This window comes from Sus scrofa, chromosome 17 (assembly GCF_054392235.1).
Source record: "Sus scrofa isolate SSC_HxYL_T2T_F1_AM1 chromosome 17, Sscrofa_HxYL_maternal_Yorkshire_Landrace_v2.0, whole genome shotgun sequence".
Taxonomy (NCBI): domain Eukaryota; kingdom Metazoa; phylum Chordata; class Mammalia; order Artiodactyla; family Suidae; genus Sus; species Sus scrofa.
Window position 1 is genome coordinate 34704894 of NC_139399.1, and position 26503 is coordinate 34731396.

At 48.5% G+C, this 26503-nt stretch overlaps 1 protein-coding gene and 1 long non-coding RNA gene across 8 annotated transcripts in view; one reads left to right on the forward strand and one right to left on the reverse strand.

Annotated features, from left to right (window-relative positions):
• Nucleotides 1-26503, forward strand: part of SLC24A3 (solute carrier family 24 member 3) — an 808408-nt gene that overhangs the window by 429192 nt on the left and 352713 nt on the right. The gene's annotated exons all lie outside the window — the stretch shown is intronic.
• On the reverse strand, nt 949-6663 carry LOC146395212 (uncharacterized). Its single transcript, XR_014832916.1, has 2 exons — nt 1846-6663; nt 949-1229 (listed from the first exon to the last, which is right to left on the reverse strand). It is a non-coding gene; the product is annotated as an uncharacterized LOC146395212 (long non-coding RNA).

Genomic DNA, 26503 nt, shown 5'->3' on the forward strand with positions numbered 1-26503 from the left:
TTTGTCTCAGATTCTGCTTCTGGGGAGCCCCAATTAAGGTTGAATGGCTGGAGTTCCCATTGTGGCTCAGCAGGCTAAGGACCCAGTGTTGTCTCTGTGAGGATGCAGGTTTGATCCCTGGCCTTGCTCAGTGGGTTAAGCATTCGGTGTTGTCACAAGCTGTGGTGTAGGACACAGACGCGGCTCAGATCTGGCATTGCTGTGGTATAGGCTGGCAGCTGCAGCTCCAACTTGACTCCTAGCCTGGGAACTTCTCTATGCCACAGGTTCTGCCATAAAAAGAAAAGAAAAAAGAAAAAAAAATGATTGGCTGCAGTTGCCTTCCTTTCTGATGTCCTGGCTTCTTTGGTTTTGTCATCCCTCACTTGGCTCCAGCTGGCATTTTGTCAACACCCTTTGCTGTGTGTGAGGCGTACACCCCTGATCTCTTAGCTGGAATGATTGCCTCATTCAGTTCCTAGGGCTAATCCTTGTAAGTGACATGTTCAGCCAGGGACCCAGTAGGGTCCCAGCAGGCTAGACATGCCTTCGGAGTCTGAGCACAGTTGGAGATCTCCAGGAGTTCTAGAGAAAGGGGTGCAGTGACGTTCTTGGTGGCAATAGCTCTGTCTGAGCCAGGGATTACTGAGAGCTATCAGCTCTGCTGTGTATAAGGAATGAATTTGTAGCTGGGGAGTTTATATATGAAAAGTAGGAAATACTGTTTTAATGTTAAATGCCATTTTTTCTACAGTTCACGAAAAGAATGTTTAATTAAAATAGAACTTGCTGGAAGAGATCAAATTTACTTTGCAAAGCTTCTTTTACAGAGGTATTTCTATCTGAATTTGCTCTGACTTCTCTTTCCTGAATTTTTGCCTTCCTGTCCACTCCTTTCATTCTTTTATTTATTTATTTTTGTTTTTTTTTTTTTGCCTTTTCTAGGGCCGCTCCTGCAGCATATGGAGGTTCCCAGGCTAGGGGTCTCATCAGAGGTGTAGCCGCCGGCCTACACCAGAGCCACAGCAACGCCAGATCCGAGCCGCCTCTGCGACCACGTCTGCCACTCCTTTCACTCCTTTCATTCTTTTCCTTCCTTTCTCTCTGCCTCTCCTCTTACCACTATTATTTGTGCTATTATATTTAGACAGTGTTAAGATGGGTTCTTAAAAAATATGTATACAACTAATTTGATTTAACTGTTTAGCATTTGAAGTCATTAGAACTTTTTTTTTTTTTTTTTGTCTTTCCTAGGGCCACACTTGCGACATATAGAGGTTCCGAGGCTAGGGGTCTACTCGGAGCTGTAGCCATAGTCACAGCCACAGTAACATGGGAGCCGAGCCACGTCTGTGACTTATACCACAGCTCACGGCAATGCCGGATCCTTAACCCACTGAGCGAGGCCAGGGATTGAACCCATAACCTCATGGTTCCTAGTCGGATTCGTTAACCACTGAGCCACAACAGGAACTCCTCATTAGAACTTTCTAAATAAAAAAAGGACCTATCTGTGGCACGCGTACCACCATCTCCTATTCACTGCTCTTGCCAGATGTCAATAATCAATCACCATGCCCTCCTCAACTCAGAACTCAAGGAAGTCACTGCCAATTGATTGTCATTCACACAGGAGATGACATTTTCATGATTTTATGTAAATGATTAGAATAGGGAGACCAGGAGTTCCCACTGTGACTCAGTGGAAATGAATCTGACTGTCCATGAAGATGCAGGTTTGATCCCTGGCCTTGATCAGTGGGCTAAGGATCCGATGTTGCCATGTGGCGTAGGTTGCAGATGTGGTGTGGATCCCGAGTTGCTGTGGCTGTTGCTCTGGTGTAGCAGCTACAGCTCCGATTTGACCCCTAGCCTGGGAACCTCCATATGCCCTAGGTGCAGCCCTGAAAAAGCAAACAACCAACCAACAAGAATAGGGAGACCAAATCAGGCAGATACTTGATATGCTTGTCCCTTTCACGTATCCTTTGTTAGGAGAGTGTCACAAGAAAGGCAGGTTCTAGGACGGCTTCTCCTTGAGTCCTGTGGGTTGTGAGTCAGTCTGGGTGCAGCACTGTGCTCACTTTTCCATCAGCCTGAGAAAACGCTGAGAAAGAAGAGAACCATGGCCTGAGTTTCCCACTCGCCTCTGTCCCAGCCCCAGCGACAGTTTATGGAAGACCTTTACCAGTACGTACAGGTGGGAATCTTGCCTTTTCTCTCCTACCAGAGATTTCATACTTACCGATGCACCAGCTTTCCCCATAAACTAGCTCCCAGGCCCTGTGATCACTGCCCTCTCCCTCCCCTCAGCTGCTTTGCTGTTTTGCTGTCTCTGTGATGGTCCTCAAGACTCAGGTCCAGGGCTGGTCTCCATCGAGTCTTTCAGTGGAAGCAGAGAAGAGCCATTTCCCCACATCCATTCCTGACCCGTTGTTCCCAGAACGTGGGCCTTGCCATTGTGGGCACCACCCACTGCTGCTCTGCCAACCCCAGCCCTGCCTTGGGCACGGGCTGACTCCTGTAGGCTTGTGGAGATCGCGTGCCCTCCTGCCTACGTTTCAGAAGTCAAAGCTCATTCTTGCTCTTCTTTATCTTGTCTCTGCATCATGGGTGAATCAGCATCTGGGCCGACCCATGGGGCTCGGCTGCTCGTGCTGTATCTGAGTCTGGACCTGGGACTCAACAGGACCCTAGGTCTCTGACTTTCTAGCCACCATCACACTTTCTGGCTTCTCCTCCCAGCGTGTTCTGTGTCCTAGCCTGAGAATCAGCTTGGAGGACGTCTCCAGTGTCTGCCGTATCCCCCAAGTTAAGTGACTGAGCCTCTCACCAGCCCTGTGTAGGCAGCAGCACTGGTCACTGGCAGGCCTCCCCAGATTCCTCTCCTGGGGTGTCTGTGTCTTTCATGCCATTGGCACCTGGCCAGAGGTATGTCTCCGGGCAGCCCTCTTCCATGCACCTGCTGAGGCTCTGGAAAGTGCCTCTTGTTTTCTCCGCTGCCTGGGTTTCCCCCAGGCGATGGGTTTGGGGGACTGGTTGAGCACTGTAATATCCAGAGAGTCCATGGGGTTTTAACAAGCACAGACTGTCTGGAAAGTGTCTTCAGACTCTTCACACTCCTTTGACTGGAGACCATGTCTTCAAAAATCCTCTTCCTTTGCGCCAGAGCTTCAGGGGAGAGGGTGCCCTGCACGCCTCTGGTGTCTTAGGTTCCTGGGAGCAGAAAGACGGGGATTCAAGAACACATGTTTTATTGAGGGAAAACACTCAGGAGGAGTCTGTGGGAGAGGGAGAGAAGCAGAGAAAAGCAGAAGGAAGGGGCCGAAAAGGATGCTTTCTGAGGCCAAGGTCAGCTTTGTCCTGCTTCATTGTGGGGGATGGTCAATCCTGTAGCTCAGATCACAGCCAGGATGGGTCAGGGGCCAAGGTACTTATATTAGTCAGTCAGTCCTTGGACAACCCCAGGCCATGGGGAACTCAGCCTTCAGGGAGCAGTTCTGAGGACAGAGCCCCTGCTTTAGCCTTGGCATCTGGGGGATGTAGTGCCAACTGCCAGGGGATATCTGAGCTGGCACTGACTGCAGTGGGAGCTCAGGAAGAAGGAAGCTAATTCTTATTGAAGGGCTGCTGTGTGCGGGTGTGGGGAGCTTCTGCATCCATCTTCTCATTTAATTCTTTTTTTTAATTTATTTTCTATTCTTTTTGTCTATTTAGGGCCACACCTGCAGCATATGAAAGTTCCCAGGCTAGGGGTCGCATTCCCACAGCCACAGCAACACCAGATCTGAGCCACATCTGTGACCTACGCCACAGCTCATGGCAAAGCCGGATCCTTAACCCACTGAGCGAGGCCAGGGTTAGAACCTGAATCCTCATGGATACTCGTCAGGTTCGTTAACCACTGAGCCATGGTGGGAACTCTGTTTTTTTTCTTGCTCTTTTTTTTTTTTGGACTTTACGTATCCTGGATATAAATTTATTGTTAGTGTTATATTTGGTCTATGGCTTGTCTTTTCTATTCGATGGTGGTTATTTTAAACCTTAATGCATCGTATTTTTCCTCTATGGTTTGTGTTGTCTGTTTTTCATAATATTTTTCTTCTAGTTTATTGAGATATGAATGGCATACAGCACAGTATAAGTTTAAGGTGTACAGCATAATGATTTGACTTACAGACATCATGAAATGATTATCATATTAAATTTAGCGAACATCCATCATCTTATATAGGTAAAAAATTAAGGAAATAGAAAAAAATTTTCCTTATGATGAGAACGCTTAGGATTTACTCTCTAAACAACGTTCACTTATTACCTACAACATTGTTAATTATATTTATCATGTTGTACATACATCATATCCCCAGTACTTATTTATCTTCTAACTGGAAGTTTGTACCTTTTGCCTACTTTCATCTTATTCCCCCCACCTGAACCCACCACCTGATCTCTTATTCTGTTAAGGTTGTTTGGTTTTGAAATATAATTGATCTACAATATTCTGTTAGTTCCCGTTATGCAAATGATCACCACGATAAGTCTAGTTACCACCTGTCATCATAAAGACATTACGTAATTATTGACTGTATTCTCCACGTAGTGCCTTTCACACCTGTGACTCACTTATTTTGTAACTAGGAGTCAGTCCCTCTTAATCTCCCTCACCTATTTCTCTCCTTCATTCCCCCTCTTCCCTGGTAACCACCCGTTTCTTCTCTGTATCTATGACTTTGCTTCTGTTTGGTTATATTTGTTCATTTCTTATCTAGATTACATATACGAGTGAAATCATACAGTATTTGTCTTTTTCTGTCTGATGTATTTCACTTAATATAATAGCCCTTAGGTTCATCCATACTGTTGCAAGATTTCATTCTTTCTTAACGGCTGAGTAGTATTCCATTGTGTGATACCTCCTATCTGTCTGTCTGTCTGTCTGTCTATCTATCTGTCTGTCTATCCATCTATCCATCTATCATATATCATATCTACTTTATCCATTCATCTATTTATGGGCACTTAGGATGCTTTCACATGTTGGCTATTGTAAATAGTGCTGCAATGAACATAAGGGTGCATGTATCTTTTCAAATTAGTGTTTTTGTTTTCTTTGGATAAATACCCAGAAGTGAAATTGCTAGATCATATGGTTGTTCTATTTTGACTTTTTTTTTGAGGAATCTTTATACTGTTTTCCGTAGTGGCTGCACCAGTTTACATTCCCACCAGCAGCACACAAGGGTTCCCTTTCTCTGCATCCTTGCCAATACCTGTTATTGTCTTTTTGATAATAGCCATTCTGGCAGACGTATGGTGATGTCTCCTTGTGGTTTTAGTTTGCATTTCCCTAATAATTAATGATGCTGAGCATCTTTTCGTATGCCCCTTGTCCATCTGTATGTCTTCTTTGGAAAAATGTCTATTCAGGTCCTCTGCCACCTTTTTAATACACCAGTCTTTTGTTTTTTGATGTTGAGTTGTATGAGTTCTTTGTGTATTTTGCATATGAATACCTTATTGGATGTATCATTTGCAAATGTCTTCTCTCATTCAGTGGGCAGCCTTTGCATTTTGTTGATAGTTTCCTTTACTGTGCAAAAGCTTTTTAGTTTGATGTAGTCCCATTTGTTTATTTTTGCTTTGTTTTCCTTTCCTGATGAGATATATCCAGAAAAATATTGCTAAGAACAATGTCAAAGAATGTCCTGCCTGTGTTTTCTTCTAGAAGTTTTGGGGTTTCAGGTCTTACATTTAAGCCCTTACTTCATTTTGAGTTTATTTTTCTGTGTGGTGTGAGAAAGTCCAGGTTGATTCTCTTGCATGTAGCTGTCCAGCTGTCCCAATGTTATTTATGGAAGAGGCTCTCTTTTCCCTATTGTATAGTTGCCTCCTTTGTTGTAGATTAATTATCCATATAAGTGTGGGTTTATTTCTGGACCCTCTATTCTGTTCCATCAATCTATAGTCTGTTATTTTGCCAACACCATACTATTTTGATGACTGTAGCTTTGTAGTATGGTTAAAAATCATGGAGTGTGATATCTCCAGTTTTGTTCTTCTTTCTCAAGATTGTTTTGGCTCTTTGGAGTCTTTTGTGTTTGCATACACTTTTAGAATTATCTGTTCTAGTTCTGTGAAAAATGTCACATGTAGTTTGATAGAGATCACATTGAATCTGTATATTCCCTTGAATAGTATGATCGTTTCAACAATATTAATTCTTCTAATCCATGAGCATGATGTATTCTCTTTGTTTGTGTCATCTTTGGTTTCCTTCATCAGTGTCTTAGAGTTTTCTGAGTGTGGGTCTTTCAGTTCCTTAGTTAGATTTATTCCTAAGTACTGTATTATTTTTGATGTGATTGTAAGTGGGATTGTTTTCTTATTTTTTTTATAATAGTTCATTGTTAGTGTATAGAAATGCAACAGGGAGTTCCCTTTATGGCTCAGTGGGTTAAGAATCCAGCTAGTATCCATGAGGATGTGGGTTTGATCCCTGGCCTCACTCAGTGGGTTAAAGATCCTGCGTTGCCATGAGCTATGGTGTAGGCCACAGAGGCAGCTCAGATCCTGCGTTGCTGAGGCTGTGGTGTAGACTGGGCAGCCCCAGCTCTGGTTGGACCCCAGCCTGGGACCTTTCATATGCCACAGGTACAGCCCTAAAAAGAAAAAAAAAAAAAATTCAACAGACTTTTACATATTCGTTTTGTATCCTGAAACCTCACCAAAATCATTGATGAGTTCTAATAGTTTTGGGGTGGCATCTTTAGGATATTCTATGCATCATATGATGTCATCTGCAAATAGTGACAGTACTCCTTCCTTTCCAGCTTGGGATTCCTTTTATTTCTCTTTCTTGTCTGATGTGTTGTATCTTGTTTAGGAAGTCCTTTACTACCCTGAGATCAGAGCTTCAAATATCCTGCTATTATGTTCTCAATATCTCCTGCTATTTAGGAACCTGGCTGGCCCCTGCCTTTAGGTGTGACATTCCAGCTGGGGAAGGTCGCCTCGCATAGATGATGAGCAGAGCCACCTGATGTTCTTTCAGCCTGCCAGGGAGCGCTAGCCTGGAAACTGGTGTTGGCTGCCATTTTCAAACCTTGATTTTGCCAAATGCCCATGCAAACTGCTTTGATGTTTAGCTTTCAAAGCTACATCTACTTTTGTACTTTTAAATCATCACTTATCATCTGCCACTTTTCACTTGCCACCACTGTAGGCCCAACTAAGGAAAATGTACCCCTTCAGCTCAGCTATGAGTTGTCAGCACTGTTCTCCCCCTTGCTCCAACTGTATAGTCATTTTTGCTTATTATTTGTCCTGCCTAGAATTCCAGTAATGACAGTTTTATTTAATTTTTTCTGGTTGATAATCCAGACCAGGGGTCATGACCTCAGATGCCTTCAGAGTGAGGCAGGTGATGTAAGAGACAGGAGGTGAGTGTCTGACCTTGGAGGTGGCTGTCTGCAGGCAAATCCCATCTGAAATTTGATGTTTTCCACACAAATTCCACCTGCCTACCACACGTGGGCACATCCCACCTGCCCATCCCTGGGCTCTGGCCCTGTGCTTGATGGCCTGTTATAGATCGCCTCCATATAAACTATGGTCTCACTTTGGAAAAAATGAAGTAGAAGCTCCAGCCAATGAAATGATTCCCTTTGTAGCCTCGCCCAAGTCATTAACTGCTCTGCATCTTTCTTGAGATTCAAAATGTGATTAGAGACTAGCTTATCTCTAAGGCCGCTTTGAGTCATGAAAGTGTCTGATGACACTCACTTATATCTGAAATCTAATATACGGTGCAAATGAACCTTTCCACAGAAAAGAAAAACATGGACTTGGAGAATAGACTTGTGGTTGCCAAGGGGGAGGGGGAGGGAGTGGGATGGATTGGGAGCTTGGAGTTAATAGATGCAACCTATTGCTTTGGGAATGGATTAGCAATGAGATCCTGCTCTGTAGCCCTGGGAACTATGCCTAGTCACTTATGATGGAGCATGATAATGTGAGAAAAAAAATGTATACATGTATGTGTAACTGGGTCACCAAGCTGTACAGTAGGAAAAGAATTGTATTGGGGAAATAACAATAAAAAATTAAATAAATAAAATAACAAAAAGAAATGCAAGGTGTCTGCTTTCACAGACTTCTATCAACATTTTTAAAAATTGTAAAATGTACGTAACATAAAACATAATACCACTTTAACCCTTTTAAAGGGTACAATTTAGTGGCATTTATTCCACTCAGAATGTCACGCAACCATCACCTCTTTCTAGTTGCAAAAACTTTTCATCAGCCCAGAGGAGATGAATGATATTATATACACACATATATATAAAATCATGTATCAATGTACATATATATCATGTGTCAATGCATGTGTGTGTGTGTGTGTGTGTGTATATGTAATCTTGTATTAATGCTTCATTCCTTTTTACGGCTGAACTGAATAATGTTCCAATATGAGGCTGTACTATATTTTGTGTCTCTGTTCATCTGTTGGTGGACATTTGGGTGTAAATAGTGCTGCTCTGAACATTAGCATATGAGTTTTGGTTTGAACGTCCCTATGGTCAACTTCTGAAGACCCACCAAACACTTTTCCACAGAAGTTTCACCATTTGTACCTTTTTTCAATCCTTTGTTTCCCTGGTGAAAGCAGAAATTCTTATTCATTCAAGTTGCCCAAGCTCTAAGATGCCTCTGTCTCTGTTAGCATCCTTCATTTATGATCACCCAGAGACTCTAGGAGGCATTAGCTGTGAACAGTCTATCTGGAGCTTCAGGACCGTCTCTCCTGATGGCGGGAACCATCCTGAGAGCCCCTCCCCCAAAGAGACCTGTCCACTCCTGTTGCCATTATTTATATGGGCATCTGGGGGTGGAGGGAGAGAACCAGCCCATCCCTGGAATGTGGTGGGAGGTGAGCTGGTCCCCAGCCTGGAAGGGAGGGGTGTAAAGGATGTGAGGCATCTCCATGGATTGCTGTCATTGGTGCCCTGTTCTCCTTGAGGAGCAGGTCCTGTCCCCTGTGCTTCAGCAGGTGCATAGTGAGGAGATGGGAACCCTGTAGCCCGTGGAAGAGGAGGAGTCCCCTTGGGTGGGATGGAGATCTTGATTCTGCTTTCTGACTATCTGCTTGGAAACAGGGCTGGTACTTTGGAGATGCTTAATCAGAAACAAAGAGTTGGAAACAGATAGATCGTTTGGGAGGTGGTCTCAAGAAACACCAGTAGGGGATGTTAGCATTGTGGACAACTGGGCTCAATTCTGGCGAAGACCCTCGGGGAGACAGTGTTGGGCCACTGACAGGTGAGGAAACTAGGGTGTTTATGCCCCCAAACCTCAACTGCATTGGTTGAGGGTCATTCCTGGGCTGTATGCACCGCAGCATTTCTTGCCTGCCCACATAGAGGTCACGCACCCACCCAGAGCCAGGTGGCATCCTTAGGCAGGGAGCTGCAGGAAGCCCCAGGCATGCGTGGACACTGTCCACGGAGACCTCCGAGGTCGTGTCAGCACTGCGGCAGGAAGAGAGGTGAAGGAAGTTTGTCAGGTATGGCTGAGGAGTCAGTGTCTATATCCTGGGCCTGCCTCAAGCCGTCTGATGTTTGAAGTCAGACAAATGAATGAGAAGGTCTGTGCATCTCAACCTGTGGATGTTCCAGCATTTCAACATGTGAAGATCTCAACAGCTGGATCTGGGAGTGTTTCAATACGTCACCCTGTGAATGTGTCAGCAGTGAATAGCTTCACACCTCAACGTGTGAACGTCTCAATATTTCAACATGTGGATGTCAACCTGTGAACATGTCAACAAACTTAACATGTCTATGTTTCAATCTCTCAACATGCAAACGTCACAACCTATCGGGGTGTGATGTCTGGGCTTGTGAACCTGTGTCTCAACCCCTCAACATGCAAATGTTTTGATGTCTCCAAGTATGATTGTCAGCATAACAACACATGAATGTCACAACACTATGGTTCCAAAAACTTGAGTGAGCTGTATCTTCCTTCCAGACCCAGCCCCTCAGAGGCCTCGTGAAATACTAGCACACAGAGCTTTTAACCCTTGTGAAAATTCTGTGCTTGTACAAATCAGCTCTGGATCTTACAGGTGGAAAGATCTTTGGGCGGAAGCTGTGTAACAATCTAGTAGCTCTCTCTGTGTAGATGGAAATCAGGCTACTGGGAATATCAGATACTCCCACATCCTTATGGGGGAGGGGGAGTGCCTCTCAGCCTCAGGGAAAAGACAGCCCCGAGGCACATGCACTTTCCTGAAGGTGGCTTTGAATTACTCTCATGGAATCTAATATACAGCACAAATGAACCCTTCCACAGAAAAGAAACTCATGGACTGGGAGAACAGACTTGTGGTTGCCAAGTGAGATGGGGGAGTGGGATGGACTGGGAGTCTGGGGTTAATAGATACAAACTATTGCCTTTGGAGTGGATAAGCAATGAGATCCTGCTGTATAGCACAGGGAACTATATCTAGTCACTTATGATGGAGCATGATGGAGGATAATGTGAGAAAAAGCATATATATATATATGACTGAGTCACTTTGCTGTACAGTAGAAACTGACAGAACACTGTAAACCAACAATAATGGAAAAAATCAAAAGCATTAAAAAGGAAAACAAACCAAAAAGTACATGCAATAGAATAATAAAATCTCTTAACAGCAGAAATTGACAGAACATGGTAAATGAACTATAATTTTAAAAAATTTAAAAAGAGTAAGAAAAAATGAATTACTCTCACGATTCCCTGTAGATAATTGCAGATAAAGTGAGGTCATAGATGAGAAACAGAACCCGTGGCACTTGTAAAGTGACAGTTGACCTCAGGGGGAGACAAAGGGAGACCTTTGGAGGTAGACTCCCCTGGAAGTGAGAGTGGAATTGACCAGGATATGGTGCCAGGGAACCTTCTGGGGCAGAAGTAATGGTCTGCCTCTAGAGCTATGGGCTCCAGAGGGGTCTTCATTTGTCAGAACTCAGTGAATGTTCATGTAAAATTTGTACATTTCATCATATGTGAATTGTATCTCAATAGAAAAGTACCACAAGCAGATCTTGATTTGATATGCATGCTGAAGTATTCAGGAGGAAGTGTGCTCATATTTGCAATCTGATTTTAAATGCATTTTTTTAAAAAAAAGGTGCAATGATAGATGGATAGAGGGATGGATAGATGGGCACCTATAAACAAGCATTTTATAACATCGTTACAACCTAGGTGTCAGACAGCGTTTTTTCAGCTTTTCAGCCTATTCGAATATTTTATTCCATAATAAAATATTCCAGAAAAAGAAGACTTGGAAAACTAACAAGTCCAGCCATTTGCGGCTGCTTTACTCCCATCACAGACTTCGAGAACACCTCCCAATGGTATCTCATTTTCATGCCTCATACTCATTAACGTCCTGGGTTATTTTTAGAAATCTCAAAATTAGGATCCATGTGTATTTAAGACAGCAAAAGAGAATGTAATTACTTTTGGAAAATTTCCATTAAAAGCCTCTGCCAAGTCGATTCTTAATTAGGGGTAACCTTTAGATACCTGAAACGTCCCACTTAAGTGAAATCGCTCATTCCCTGACAGAGCAGGACACGTGAGATGCCATTTTCATTAGCATTTCTGGTTTGTAGCATTTTAAGTAGCATTTCTTGCCTTTGACTTGGCTTCAGCATTTTCAGGGCATTTTCCCATGTCTTATTTCAAGGCTTTAGGAAAAGGGCTTTGGGGGCTAGAGTCACCTGAGTTTGGAGTCTATCTAGATTACCCGCTTGCTGGGTGTGTGACCGTGGAGACATTTCTTGATCTCTTTGATTGTGATGCTTTTATATGACAAGTGTGAATAATGACACTTAAAATATGGGTTTCTTGTAAGAATCAAATAATGCAGGCAAAGCATCTTAAAGAGGCTGACACATAGTAGGCTCTACACTGGGTGGAGTTGCAGCCTTGGTTCTGTTTACGAAACTCCCGTGACATTTCTGTGCAGCAGAATGAACACTGCCTTATGTGTTTCCCAGAGAAGATGACTAGCGTTTAGAGATGGTCAGTTACCTGTGGACCCTCCACCATCCCAAAGGAGAAGCCAAAGGAGATGGAGGACTCAAACCCACATCTCTCTGTCCACTGCTGTTTCTCCTTCAACCAGCCTTCCCCCAAATCTGGTGAGATGATTAAGAAAACAGAAGGAAGGCATGAAGAGCAACCGAACTGGAATCTCCTGTGGTCTCAGGACAGAAATGATGTGGCCTCAGACTTTTGAAGGTCGAAAAGAATTTTGTTGAAAGTTATTAACATCTGTGGTGGAAAGTTATTAACACTGTGGTGGAATGGTAAAAAGCCAGGCTGAACTTTCTCAGCAGACTAGTGTTGATGTCTACAAAATCTTTATAAACAGTAGTGTCTCGCACATGTCACCCAGGTAGTTTGGTCTGGGACAATTACCAAGAATTTGAAGTCTTACTGCTGTTGGCACCAAGCCTATGTCTTCCCATCCCAGGAGTGTCCCAGGTGTGTGGACGGCTCCTATGTTATCCTATCCTGCCACTCTTCACTGCATCCCCACTGGGACCTTCCCTGTGCTCCCACTCCCTGTGCTTCCCACCTGGGACACAACAATGGTGAGAAAGCTGGGGGGCACAGTTGAGGGCACTCATGTTTGGTGAAGTTCAGTCCCCTGCAGACCCCAGCATGTGCGCATCCCAAAGTAGATAGAAGATTCGAGCTCTCATCTCTGGGTCCCCTGCTGTGTCTTCTTCAACCTGTGGCAGTGGGTCAGTGGCACAGCAGTGGCCTTTCCAAAGGGTCCTAGATCCTTTCCAGGTGCCCTCTTCCTTTCTTCCTTTCCTTTGGCCAGAGCTGTAGGGTTTTCACACAACAACAGTTGAAGCACAGTTGTGTTACGAACCAGACCATTCCCCTGGGCCATAGCATCTGCCCCAGACCCGGTCACCTTGGACAGCCTTATGCCAGACATCTCAGTTTTAATGAAGGTTTGCTCATCTTGAGTTCTTCCTCCAGAATTGGCTCCTGGCTTTGTTTGCAGCATCAAGGAAGAAAACAGTGTCTACTTGAGAACATTGTCAGCTGTATGAGCATCACCTGATGCTGAAAGTAGAGCCTGGGAACCCAGCCTGTGTGTCTGGCGGGGATGGCCATTCAGGGTGTGTGTCTGGTGGGGATGCCCGTTCAGGGTGCCCCATGGCATCAGAGAGACCACAGCAGGCACAAAGTGTAGTCCAACCAATCCCAGGGGAGAAGTGATGGCCAAAGAACACACACCCTCAAGGGGATTATTGTGTTTAGAGCACACTAGGGAATTACAGCAGACTGTTTGGAGCCTTAACAATCGCTTATTTTGTATTGGATGGTTTGAAAAAGCAAAGGATTCTTTTTTCTTTGTGTATGACACATATGCCAGGAAAAATAGTTCCTGGAGAATGAAAACACCTCAAGGGTCACTTTGCAACTTGAGATGGGCTGCTGCGCCCAGAGGCAGAGATGCCATTTTTTCCCTAGCGACAAGCGTGCGTAAAGGACACAGATGAGGCCTGGCGGATGGGTTGAGGTCAGAAGGTCTCCCATCATTGGTGAGGGCCCAGCGGGTCCTCAGTGGGAGCCGCAGATCCAGTGATGACCTCACTCCTGGCCAGGAGGGACATGGGCCACAAAGCATGGTGTCCAAAACCTAATGGGGAACAGGACTAGGGGCGTGACATGCTGGGCTGACATTCCACGGGCTGGCCTGGTGTCCACCTCTCTAGATCAGTTAACCTTTAAAAGACATGTTGCCTCAGCAACCCACCCAGACCCCAGACCCCACTTTTTCTCTGGGCCCCGCTGTCCTCTGCAGGATGAGAAGCTGCCAAGTTGAGTGATGCTGCGGGGGTGGGGAGCTCGAGGAGCAGGAGCAGTGGAAGGAGAAGGGAGGAGAGGCTGGGCCGGCGGTCTGCCTCCCCACAGGGCTCCTGGGCTGTGTCCACAGGCTTCTGAGAATGATGCCCCACCCGCATGCAGCACTGCTGGTGCTGACACGCTCTTCAGAGAGGCTGTGCACCAGACGCCCGCTGCCAATAGGAATCGTGTTCCCCCCCTGCCTTGACTTCCTTCCAGCAGGCTTGTGGGGACTGCAGGAGGCACCCATGCGGCTCCAGGACCAGCAGCATCAGTTCTCCCTGGGGGTGTGTGAGAAGTGCGTGTTCTCCCGCCCCACCCCAGCCCTACTGAGTCAGGAACCCTGGGGGTGGGCCCCAGGAATCTGAGTCTTCCTGAGCCCTCCAGATGAGCCTCAGCAACAGTCTGAGTTCAGGATCCATACATGGAGAGGAACTAGGCTGGCTCCAGCAGAAAATGGGTATTCCACTGTGGGCCGTGTCTAAGTCTCTGACCTCCTAGATTCTTTCTGTGAGCTTTAGTGGGATTTGTTTTGTTTTGTGTTTCTTTTTAGGACTGTGCCTGCAGCATATGGAAATTCCCAGGCTAGAGGTGAAATGGAGCTGCAGCTGCCGGCCTACACCACAGCCACAGAGACATGGGATCTGAGCTGCATCTGTGACATACATCACAGCTCAAGGCAATCCTTAAGCCAGATCCTTAACCCACTCAGCGAGGCCAGGCATTGAACCTGTATCCTTAGAGAAATAGCATCGGGTTCTTAACCTGCTGAGCCACAATGGAAACTCCTTTAGTGGGGTTTCTGTATGGGAGGGGCTTTAGGAAGACTTGGGGCAGAATCTGGCTGGAATGGGGACACTGGGGGATTTCTTTTGAGTTGCTTACTATGAAAGGTTAACTCTTACATAAAAGGTCAAAAGAAGCAGTAATGTCTTTCTAATGATGGTTTAGTTCACCCTTTACTTAAGAATGAGAGGGAGTTCCTGTCGTGGCTCAGCAGAAAGGAATCTGACTAGTAACCATGAGGTTGCAGGTTCCATCCGTGGCCTTGCTCAGTGGGTTAAGGATCCAGCGTTGCCGTGAGCTGTAGTGTAGGTCGCAGATGCAGCTCAGATGTGACCTTGCTATGGTTGTGGCGTAGGCTGATGGCTACAGCTCCAGCTAAACCCCTAGCCTGGGAACCTCCATGTGCTGTGGATGCGGCCCTAAAAAGACAACAACAACAACAACACAATGAGAGGACATCAGTGGTTCACCTCCAAGGCTGGTCTGAGTAGCCCTGGTCCATGAGGGCAGTGCTAGAGCCCCTGCCCCCAGCCTCTCCTTGAGGCTCCGTAATGGGCATATCCAATAGCAAAGGTTGCCAATTTCATGGTTCAAGACCTATCCTGTGAAAACGAAGATCTTTTTCTTTTTTTCCTTCTGATTTTTTCCTGACATGTGGGTCCAGGTATTATTTATTCTCTGGTTTCACTCCCTGCCTCTAGTCAAGGACTCTCTTTAAGCCAATTCAAACTTCGCCAGTCTTAAAAATAACTTTTGCTCTGCTAACCCCTTCCAGGTTTGGCAGGGGCTTCCTTCAAACAGGAAACCCATCGCTTTCTACCTGCCCAGCCCTCCTGCTTCACTCACCTCATGATCTGGTCTTCCTTGCACACTACGAATTGACAAGGTCATATTGCGTGTGTGTGTTGAGGGCGGGGTGTCCTGTTTCCTCTTCCATTGCCAAGCATCCTGCTCTTCAGTGTGGGAGGTCAGCTTCGTTAACGGGAAAACCGTCGTCCTGGCCCCTCCTGAAGAGCCACACCTTCTGTGAGTTCACCTTCATCTAATTGTTCCTGAAAGTTATCCCAGCCCTCCGGAAGTGAAAGTTACCAGGGCTGTTTTAAAGAGCAACTTTTAGATACCGCAAGCCCAAGGCATGCATTTAAGCTCATTATCTTGGATGTGAATTACTTTAATGCTGAAAGGAGACCTCTGGAGATTTTTCTTTTCTTGCAGTTCCTTAACTTTCCTGGGTTTTTGAGTGTGGATGTGGATTCTGTCTCTTCCCCCTACCACCGTCCCTTTCCAAGGACCAGACGTTTTCCTGTCCTCTAAAAACCACGATTGTAAGTATCTCCACAGCCCCGAGGCCCCCCCCATTACCCCTCTCTTCATGAGACCCTGAGTAATAATAAGTAAGAATCTTCCATCACAGAGGAACCTTTGGTACCATCAAACTTCTTTTCTTAAGAGTTGAAAAAAGGAGTTCCCTTTGTGGCTCAGGGGTTAATGAACCCGACTGGGAACCACAAGGATGTGGGTTCGACCCCTGGCCTTGCTTAGTGGGTTAAGGATCTGGTGTTGACGTGAGCTGTGGTGCAGGTCAAAGACGCAGCTGGGATCCCACGTTGCTGTGGCTGTGGTGTAGGCTGGCAGCTGGAGCTCCAATTCGACCCCTAGCCATGGGTGCGGCCCTAAAAAGCCAAAAAAAAAAAAAAAAAAAAAAAAGTTGAAGAAAAAATAGGGACCAACAGTTGGGCTCCATATGAAAGCAAATGTTTCAACTTGCTGAGGAACGAGTGGGAACGATTTGGAAGGTGAAAGGTCAGCAGAAGAAAGACAAGTGTCCCATGCCTCCCCTTCCCACCTCCCCACCCCCAGGTGCACACCCTGCACCAATCACCATCCTTGGGTGTGAGTGGAGAGGGGGCTCCTTGAGGTCCCGGCGGGCAGGGCTCTGACTCCCGGCTCGCTCTCCTCTGAAATGGATGGGCCCCGGGCCAGGCCTGGGATCCTCCCCGTGGGGACACAGTGGTCCCTGGACTGTTTATCCTGCAGAAGGCACTCGCCGCGTACGCCTGATGAGTACTTGACATGTGGCTAGTGCCGCCGACAAGCTAAATCTTGACTTTTATTTCCTTCGCTTTGATTTCCATTCAAGTGGCCACATGTGGCTAGTGGCTGCCATGCTGGGCAGCGCAGAGCTGGAGGGAAAGAAGCAGAGCCGCTGGTGCAGTGCCAGCTCCCCCCTCAGCTACCAGATAATTCCTCTGGACCGTGGTGCTTAAGAGAGACTGGTTCCCCCAAAGAGGAGTGTCTCCCCAAGGTATTAAATCTGGAAGCTGAGGAAGGAAAAGCCCACACTTTTGCAAAGAAATTGAGATAATTGAGGCTTGAAATTTTCACTGAGGTGAAACAGAGCCTTCCTTCATTATTAACAAACAGGCTTTTGGAAGGAAAACAGGGGACTAAATGGAAAGGCCTGCCTTTTCCTTTTTTAACCCTTCTTCATCCACCAGGGACAAATTGCAGAAAAGTCTGGGAGTGTCCAAGGACTTTTTGTGTGTGCATAGGAAAAGAGAGGCGTGAACAATGAATAGACAATTAGATGCTCAGGTTCTCAGACTGGTTGTGGTCTGCCTGCCTTCTGCTTTGGCATCGGCCGAACCACAGCTTACCTGGGACGTGGGGAGGAGACAGGAACGAGAACCAGTTGGGTTTGCCTTCGTTGGCCGTGTTCGGAAGAGGGTCCAGTGTGGGGGTGCCTGAGACTCCCCAAATCTGGAAGATCTCAGGTAGCCCTACACCCAGTGCCATTTGGCGTTGGTGCATTCACCATGTTTGTCTAAGAAAACTGCTCTGTTTGGGAAGGTTCTTTGTACTGATTGGCCAGCATCCGTCACTGGACATCTGCTGAGTAACTAGCTTTGTGTTTCATGAGATTCAGCAGAAGCATGATGTATTACTAAGGCACATGGCACTGTGGAGTAGAAAAGATAAAATATATACTCTCGGATGAAATGGCTGCAAAGGTGCCATCCTTGATCTTTCTGTAAAGAATAAGAGTGTGTGTGAGTGTGTGCACGTGCTTACAGATTGGCGGCAAATAGTGGGACAAAAATGTTATTAGAGGAGTTCCCGTGGTGGCGCAGTGGTTAACGAATCCGACTAGGAACCAGGAGGTTGCGGGTTCGGTCCCTGGCCTTGCTCAGTGGGTTAAGGATCTGATGTTGCCATGAGCTGTGGTGTAGGTTGCGGACGTGGCTTGGATCCTGTGTTGCTGTGGCTCTGGCGTAGGCCGGTGGCTACAGCTCTGATTGGACCCCTAGCCTGGGAACCTCCATATGCCGCGGGAGCAGCCCAAGAAGTGGCAAAAAAGACAAAAAAAAAAAAATGTTATTAGAGGGAAGTTGGGTTCCTTTTAAACTGAGGACAGTCCAGTAAGTGGTGACCATGAACACTGACAGGAAGGGTCTGGCCAGAGGGAAAATGGGGCAGACAGAGTTAAAAGTAGCCAGCCAGAGTCCAGAGACTGTCCTGGGAACCTGGCATGCCTGCCTGCCTGTCCCTCCCCTTGAAGTTGGCTCCCATCACCGTTCTTTCTGGCACACGCCTTTGGCCGGTATCTCCACGGGTAGCACTCTCCAGCTTGGCTGTGGTGGCAGGGCTGGTGTGCACCCTCCGTTCACGCCGTGGGCCACGGCCCTTAGCCAAGGCCGGGCCGTCCCCTCGTCCTGGGTGCTGAATGGGTACCACCCCATCCCCCTCTGCAGTCCTAGCCCCACTGCTTCACCTCTCTTCCCAGACAAGCTGCCATGACAACCACTGGCCCCAGGACCCAGCAGGGTAGCCAAAGGATGCTTTATTGAAAGACGAGCTTTTAATAAAAGTTAAGTCCCTTCTGAAACAAAAATGGAGCCCGTGGTCTCCCAGCGTCCAGGAATGTCTCCGTTTTGACATGTCAAAAGGACACAGCAGCCAGCTTTGAAAGGAGCTCTCACTGGCCAAAGCTGGGACCATTTGAAATGAAAAGAAGTGATGACAGTAACAGGTTATAACCCACAGAATCAGAATCTGTGAGTCTCCGTTTGAGTAAATGAATGAGTGAACGAACGAGATGGAAATAACTCTTCCTTTGAGTAGGAGAGATGGTGAATTTAGAAAAATCACCATATGGCCACCATGGTAATTGTTTCAAGCGAGAACCATAAATAATGCTACAACTAGGGGCTGAATGGTTGATGAACAGGCTGTTTACACACCCTCAAAGTATATTCCCGCAGGGTACTTATTCAGTGACAAAGGAAAGAGGAGTGGCCTTGACAGTGAGGAAGCTGGCTGGCCCCACCGTGACTGAGGGTGGTGAAGGGTCAAGTTGGCATCGTGCCTCCCGTTGGGACGCCACATCACTTCCAGGGTTGTCTTGTCAAGAGGCATCATCAGGGCAACCCCAGCGGAGGGGCAGGCTGCAAAATCTGGCCCGCAAGTCCATGAAGGCAAAGCAAGACAGAGCAGCTGCCCCAGGTGGGAGGAGACTAGAAGGACACAACAGGTAAGTGCAGCCTGTGGTTCTTCTTATCCTATAAGACACGAGGAAGACTAGGAGCAAAGCGCCTAAGGTCTGTGCATTCAACACCAGTGCTGTGAGCGTTGTTAATTTCCGTGTTTTGACACCCTGGCGGTGCTTGTGTCAGAGAGTGTCCTTGTTCTTAGGACCGCAGGTATAAAAGGGCACCATACCTGCATTTACCTGGAAGAGGCACAGGGCACCCCCTGGGGTGAGGGCATTCTCTGTCCCCCCATAGGGCTGTGGGTCACAGGGGCATCTCCATTTGTTGAAACGTACTGAGCTGTGCACCAAGCATCTCTGCATTTCCAATGTATAGGCTATGCTTTGCTGACAAATGAAATCAGAAAAAAAATCAAACACTTAAAAAAAAAGCGAGACAATTCCAAAATTGTTCAGTGTGTAAAGCCAGGGAGGCGGCTGAAAATCCTTCCAAAATGGTTCCATTGAAAGTTCAGAGTCATCCCTGATCCGAGCCTGTTAATTTTGACGATAATTTGCTATCGTTGCGTATGATTTTCCTCCCAGCATTCAGCATCGTTTGGTGCACCGTGAGTTGTAGCCAGTCGTTTGATGCTTGTTATCCTGGACGGTTCATCCTATTTGCAACCAGGCAGGCAGGAGAGACACTTGTGTTCCTAGAGGAGGGGCAGAAAGCAACTCCAGGTCAGAACTTTCCAGGCACTCACAGCCTCGACGGAAACACTTTCCACCCCGGGAAACGCTCCTCTGACTACCAGGCCAGCTGCGGTGCTTGTGGTTTGGAGCCTGACAGTCTGCTTATTGGAGTTTCCTTTTAAGGGACCCCAGCCAGCTCCTTGCTTCCACTGCAAAGATTGGAGAATGTATTTGTTGCTTTTGAAGTCACCCTCCGGTGCCAGGAAGCTTCAGGATGTTGTAATTCCCCCACCTCCGAGTCAGATGGAATAAAAATGTCATGCCAACCTTGCCCAGTGGTGGGACAGGGAGTGTGGAAATGAAGTTAGGACTCTGATCCCTGGGCAGGCTCTCACTTGGGCAGCATCTCACCTGAGCAGCGTCTTGACCTGGGCAGCATCTCACCTCAGTGTGGCTCTGGCTGCTTAGAAAAGGAACCTAACTCCCACGTCCAGCCAGCCCTCAGTTGTCAGGAACCTGGAAGGTCACCACGGTGTCCCTGTCCTTTAGGACATAGGGACCCCTCGGGTTCCCCGGGGCAGCATTTCAACCCTAGCTGCAGATGGTGACACCAAAGCTCAGAGATACCTAATCACTGGAGCCCGGGCTTTCTTCCCTCTTTTCCGAGGTCCCTTCCAGTACATCCTGTGACCTGTCCTAGTGTGTGTTCCTGGCAGCAGCCCTGAGTAAGGACCTGAGTGTGGGTCCTGGGTTTGGGAGGTGACCCAGGGAAGGGAAGGAGGCCCTGGAGGTAACCGCTGCCGAGGGATTCTGGGAAGTGGTGGAGAGCCTGCACTGCAGTGGTTTCTCAGCTGGGGGAGGGAGCCAGGGGTACAGATACCCCCAGCCCCCTTAGCCCTTGGTTGGGGCTGCCAGGCTCGGAGCGTGTTAGCTCCAGGTGCATCATCCAGTCTATCACATAGCTGGCCAGAGATGCTGGTGTTGGTCATGGAAGTGGATCTGGCAGAGGCTGAAGTGCTAAGGCGGAGGAGGCACGGGGAGGGCACCACAGTGTCTGCCAGGCTGCCTTTCGAGGGCCAGACCATGAGGAGCAGGCACTGAAAGCTTCGAGAGGAAAAGAGTTTCATGACCTGGACTCCGAGCCAGAGCTTGGAAATGGGTCCCTCTGCCCTGGCAGTGGGTCTGGGCTCAGCAGGCAGTGGGAGGGGACAGGGACAGGATTCTCCATTTAGTTCCCTAAGGGGGCCTGCCGTCGATAATAACCCCACCACTCCCCGGTGTGGGGCAGGCACCCTGACAGCATTCCCTTCATGGCCTCAGGCCGGCCCTGCCTCTGAGTGCTGGGTGTCCTTACGCTCATGGGTGGGACCCTAGACCCACCTCTGACCCCACGTCTGGAGCTTCAGACACTGGACATGAGCGAAGTCTGTAACTCCACGTCTCAAATTCCTCCTGTGCTGCAGTTGTGTTTACTTGGCATCTTAAAAAGGCTTGTGTGGGAATAAAGGCCGTGACCGTGGCCTCCTTGCATGGCCTGGGGGCAGACCCAGTGATGTCAATCCTGGGTTTAATATGAAAATGGTGAAACAAACAAACAAAGGAACAGGAGTTTCCTGGTGGCTCAATGGATTAAGGATCTGGCATTGTCACTGCTGTGGTCCGGGTCACTCTTGTGGCGTGGGTTGGACCCTTGGTCCAGGACCTTCTGTGTGCCCTGGGCGAGGCCAAGGGAAAAAAAATGGAACAAGTTAACAGGCAGACAAACCAAGCTCCCACCTTGGAGACGCTTCCTGCCGGTGGAATCTGCTGGAGCGAGAAGATGGGCATGCCCTTGTCTCAGCCCCACTGGCCTCCTGTTGTAAGAGGAGCTTAGACCAGGGAGGAAGGGCCCCCAGGCAGAGACAGTCAGTGTAGAGCTTTCACTCCACCTGTCACACCAGCGGGCAGAGGGCTCGGGAACAAGCTGCACACTTCCGCCTTTGTCTGTGGCTTCCAGAATCACAGATTCAATCAGGGGGCATCAGAAGGCAGATATTTGGATCTGTCTGTGGAAAGTTCTGCTCCACCATTTCCTGTGGTGGCCCGAGGCTGGTTGGGAACCAGAAGGGAATGAATTATTACATAGAGAGGACTCATGCCTGTCTTAGTTCCCAAAAGAGAAAGGGGCCGGGGAGAGAAAGAGAGAGAAATCCTTTAACTTTGTGATTCTTTTTCCCCCCCCTTCTCATGAAAGGGAGATCCTGGCTCCTGGCACTCAGTGCTGGTCAGGGGCCTACAGATTAGCTCCCTGCCTTCGTCCCACTTTGTCTTTTCAAAGGGATGCTTTTCTGGTCTGGTTTTCGATTGTGCTGGTGTTTAATTCCTGAGAGAGGATCTGACTTAACACACCCTCAATTCTCCCTGGGCCAACTCCGGAGGGAATCGAGCCAAGAGCAGAGGGGGCCCCTCGGTGTCTCACCGTCACCAACCCCACAAAGGCGGGGCCCGAGTTGGGTGGTTGGGTGGGGAGCTGGGGGTCTGGATCAAGCAGTGCCACCCTAGCGGTTTACGGCATCAGAAGTTCAGAAAACCAGAGAGGAAGGGAACTCGCAAGAGAGAAAGAGAAGGACAGACTCCAGTTTCAGAGAAGGAGGCAGGCCCTGGGGCAGGATCAGGCTCGTGACCCTCATTGCCAGCTTGTCTGGAGATGTGACTTGAAACAGTCTGGACCTCGCTTCCTCACTGGAAGGACAAGAGCATGGCGCACGGTGACCTCTAGGGGGTCTCCGTGTGTCTTCACTGAGTGCTGGACACCCCTTGGGGAACCTTCGGAAGACCCCCCCCCCCCCCCCCCCCCCGCTTCCAGGTTATCCTCCTGCCCCTGCTGGGGTATATGAAACTGCCAACCCTCACTGCCTCCTGGGCTTTCAGACGTCTTTTCTTTGTCTGTCTGTCTGTCTTTTTTTTTTTTTTTTTTGTCTTTTTGTCTCTTTAGGGTTGCACCCACAGCATATGCAGATTCCCAAGCTAGGGGTCTAATCGGAACTACAGCTGCCGGCCTAGACCACAGCCACAGCAACTCCAGATCCAAACTGAATCTGTGACCTACACCACAGCTCATGGCAACGCTGGACTCTTAACCCACTGAGCGAGGCCAAGGATTGAACCCACGTCCTCATGGATGCTAGTTGGGTTCATTAACCATTGAGCCACAACGGAAGCTCCCTCTTTCTTTCTCTCTCTCTCCCTGACTCCTTCCTTCCTCTCTCTCTCTTTCTTTCTTTCTTTCTCTCTCTCTCTTTCTTTCTCTCTTTCTTTCTTCCTTTCTTCCTTTCTTTCTTCCTTTCTCTTTCCTTTCTTTCTAATAGGGCCATTTATTACACTAAGATTCCAGGAAGTCATTTTATTTCTGTGTTTATCATCCATTGGGAAAAGTTAAACAGGATCCATAGGTGACCAGTGGTGGATTGGGGGATCGTGAGGGAGAAGGGGAGTGTTTGACGGCTGTGATGATTCTACAACCAGGAGTCCTTGGGGGTGGGGGGAGAGGTGGGGGGTGCGGGGGAGGGGAGGGAGCGGGAGGCTGTAGGTGGTAACTGTCTGAACATGCAGGGGGAGCAGTGACTGAGCAGCTGCTGGTGTGAGGCGTTGCGCAGGCTTTATGTTTTTCAGTCTTCCCAGTAGCTCAGGAAGTAGGTGCTCTCCTGCCCATCCTCACATATGGGGAAACTGAGGCTCAGGAAATTTGTCACAGGGCCGAGGTTGGAGGGAGGAGAACCACTGCTCAGGCTAAAACGTCCCCGGGTAGATGGTGCTTTTCACAGAAAATGGGTCTGAATTTTAAAGATGACACCGTAGCCATATGACTGTATATGGTGTCTCCGCCTGCTTTAAACAACTTCCCACAGGAGCCCCTGTGCTTCCTCCGTCTGGTTGGCGCAGCTGGGTGGGGCGCTGGAGAGGTGCCCCCTTTTCTCTGTGTCTTGGGGATCAGAGCAGCCCACCAGCCCCTGGGCACTAGCAGTTGGCTCATCGCCAGCGCCGGGCTTTTCTGGGCATTGTTTTGTCTAGGATGGTGATTCCTTGTTCTTCAGGGACATTGCCCATGCAGAAGGTCTGATGATAGCAGCTTAAAATGTGAATTTTGATTTTGCTCCGATTTGGGGGCACTCAGGGGTCCCCTTTAAGCCCACCCAATGGGCCCCTAGCTCACGGTCCCAGGTTAAGAAGACTTTGTCTAGAGGGTGTGGGGGAGGGGAGGTGGGTGGAGGAAGAGCTTCGGCTGCTGCGAGGTGTCATTTTTCCGGAGTGGGTGGGCTTCTGGATTTGGAGGCAGCTGCTAAGGGCATGACCTGTTTTTAGGCCAAGACAGTATGAAATTCTTGGGGTGGGGGTGGGGAGGAGTGGGCATCTGTGTGCAGCTCCTGGACCCCTGTTGGGGTGAGTCTCAGCTGCTTTCAGGCCCTCCTGGCGTGGATTCCTGAATACTTGGGTTAAGTTGGAAGGATCCCTTATCTGTGTGGCCGTTACGTAGGTACTGATGTCAGCTTTCACACTGTTGTTTTGTGAGGTGGTTCGGGTACTTTGATGCAGAATTGTCTTCACTTGAGGCCCTGATTGCGTAGGGGCTTCAGACCGGGAGCGTGCAGGGTGATGGCTTACCTCGTGGTCAGAGGACAAAACAGGGAGCCCCAATCATGCTTCAAAAATAGGAAAGTTTCAGAGTTCCTGCTGTGGTGCAGTGGGTTAAGGATCCGACTGCAGCTGTTCTGGTTGCTGGGGAGGTATGGGTTCAATCCCCGGCCCAGCACAGTGGGTTAAAGGATCCAGCATTACCGCGGCTGCAGCTTGGATTCCATCCCTGGCCCGGAAACTTCCATACGTGTGGATGGGTCCTTACAAAAAATTTAAGGGAGTTCCCATCGTGGCTCAGAGATAACAAACCTGACTAGGATCCATGAGGATGTGGGTTTGATCCCTGGCCTTGCTCAGTAGGTTGGGGATCTGGCGTTGCTGTGGTGTAGGTCTCAGGCACGGCTTAGATCTGGCGTTGCTGTGGCTGTGGTGTAGGCTGGCGGCTGAAACTCTGATTCGACCCCTAGCCTGGGAACTTCCGTATGCCTCGGTGCAGCCCTAAAAAAAAAAAAGAAAAGGAAAAAAAAAGAAAAATTAGCAAAGTAAGGTTTCTCTGGTTACCTGACCCCCGGATGTCACTCAGACATCACCCTGGGGTGGCCTGAGAGGAAGCAGAATTGGCTACCGACCTTCCTGCTGCTCAAGTTGCCTTTTCTTACTGGTTTTGCATGAGTTACCCCCAACCTTGTGAAAGTGAGGGGATGTTTCCCCTGAGCTGGGATGCCAGTAGTGCAGGCTGGATTCATGCTCCCGGAAGTTAGGCAGAGCACCCCCTCCCCACGCCCCTCTACCCCCATCCCACGCACGCAGACTCAAGAGATGCTGACCAGTGAATGAGTCTCCCTATCAGTGTTGGGGGTTTGACGTGGAGACACAGCCTGCGCCCTCTCCCACCTCTTCTGGAGCTCCGGGCACACGGCGGGCTCCCGGCCGTCTCCGTGGGCTGGGGAGAGCTGAGGATTTTGCAGGGCCTTGTAATTGGCACAGTGCTTTCTTCTGCATCATCTGACTTCTCATCACAAGATGGGGGCCTTAGGTATGAGAGGAGTTAAGGACTTTGTCTCAAGTTCCAGCTCTGGGCCTCAGCAGGACCCAGGATTCAGAGACTGTCAGGGCCCCACCCCTGCCCCTAACCCATACCTTTCAGGACATCTGCCTAGCGGCTTTCTCTGGCCACTTAAGTGCGCTCTGCCCGCCTGTGCGGCAGACCAGAAGTCGGAGGAATGAACTTCCTGGGGCGGCCCATAGCCTGCGACAGGTGGGAGATGATGTATAAATACCCCAGTGATGAGAATAACACTGCCGTGTGTGGTCTCTGCATTTTTCCCAGAATTCCCCTGGACCCAGGATTGGGCCTCCTGTGGTGAAAACTGGCTTAACACCTGCTTCACCAGCCACCCTCCCTTCCTGGGGTCGCGCTCCCTCTCCCGCTGGCATCCCTTCGCCTCACAAATTAGTCACTTGCACCAGAATCCTTGTCTCAGAATCTGCTTCTATGAGACCTGAACTAAGACCCAGATTCTCGGGCACCAAATCCTGGCTTCCCCCATCTGGGCAGCAATTCTCCTGCATTTCCTTCTGGGTGTAAAGTTTCACCAAGCTCCTTAGAGAGAAGCCAGGCTGTCTTCCAAGGCTAAGGGCAACCAGTCTTGATAATACTGTGGTGCCCAGCCCAGCATTAAGGTCGGTGGAATGTCTTTTATTCTGAGAAGAAGGGAAACTGACTGCCCTCCCTGGCACAACCCTGTCCTTCTCCCAGACCAGCCCTGCTTCCTGACACCCAGGAGGAAACTCCACTGCCAGGGCTCCTGGCCCCAGAAGGCAAGCTGAGCCTAGAGAGGTTACTGCATTTACTCTGCCCTTGGCCTTATGTCACTTGAGGGAAGGAAGTGCCGCATCACACTGGATGGCAGATGTCATAAATCATGGGGAGTGTGCTGTGGCCACCTCTGTGCCGTGTGTCCACCCAGGAGGCCAGGCTGCAGGCCCTCACTCCCCTGGGCTCTGCCTTGGTGAGCAGAGTGG